Source organism: Peromyscus leucopus, chromosome 14 (assembly GCF_004664715.2).
Source record: "Peromyscus leucopus breed LL Stock chromosome 14, UCI_PerLeu_2.1, whole genome shotgun sequence".
Taxonomy (NCBI): Eukaryota; Metazoa; Chordata; class Mammalia; order Rodentia; family Cricetidae; genus Peromyscus; species Peromyscus leucopus.
In genome coordinates this window covers 16,513,330-16,514,319 of record NC_051075.1, presented here as the reverse complement: position 1 = coordinate 16,514,319, position 990 = coordinate 16,513,330, and the positions used below count along the sequence as shown (strand labels likewise).

The 990-nt window shown below is 35.9% G+C and overlaps 1 non-coding gene across 1 annotated transcript; it reads left to right on the top strand.

The window, feature by feature from the left end:
• The first annotated feature begins 304 nt into the window (after nucleotides 1-304).
• On the top strand, nucleotides 305-410 carry LOC114702314. Its single transcript, XR_003735964.1, has one exon. It is a non-coding gene; the product is annotated as a U6 spliceosomal RNA (small nuclear RNA).
• Nucleotides 411-990: the final 580 nt, after the last annotated feature.

Here is a 990-nt window from a genome sequence, read left to right as displayed (position 1 = left end):
GCCATGTACATTGTACAGTTGTGAAGAGAATTGCATACTGCAAAGAAGAGTCCAGCCTCAAAACTCAGTGTTTAATTTTATAGGAATGTTCCTTTGAAGCTTTGTATTTAATTACAAAATGAATATGGCTTTTAATGCTTTCCAAGGTAAATCTATATTTATTTTAGTTTACTTCATTACTAAGTACATTTCTAGAGTAGATATAATTGCTCTTGTTTAGGCAGAATATTGGTGTGGGACACCTATGAGTTGTCTGTGAAGAGTTAGCACAATTAGGTGACATGCAATTGAAAAGTTTATTTTGGTGCTTGCTTCAGCAGCACATATACTAAAATTGGAACAATACAGAGAAGATTAGCATGGCCTCTGCACAAGGAGACATGCAAATTCATGAAGTGTTCCATATTTTTCTGAGATCAAAAATTAAGGAATAGGACCTCCTGAAACTGAGAAGTTTTTATAGGGTAAAGGACACAGTAAATAAGACAAAACTACAGCCTACAGAATGGGAAAAAAAATCTTCACCAACCATACATCTGACAAAGGGATGATCTCCAAAGTATATAAAGAATTTAAGAAACTAGACAATCCAATTAAACAATGGGCTACAAAGCTAAACAGAATTCTCAACAGAAGAATCTCAAAAGGCTGAAAGACATTTAAGGAATTGTACAACATCCTTAGTCATCAGAGAAATAAAAGTCATAATGACTCTGAGATACAGTCTTACACCTGTCAGAATGGCTAAAATCAGAAATACTGAAAACAGCCTATGTTGGAGAGGATGAGGAGCAAGGAGAACACTTCTCCACTGTTGGTGGGAGTGCAAACTTGTACAGCCACTTTGAAAATCAGTATGGCAGTTTCTCAGAAAATTGGGAATCAATTTACCTCAAGACCCATCTATACCACTCTTGGGCATATACCCAAGGAATGCTCAATCATACCATAAGAACACATGCTCAACTAGGTTCATAGCAGCATTATTCA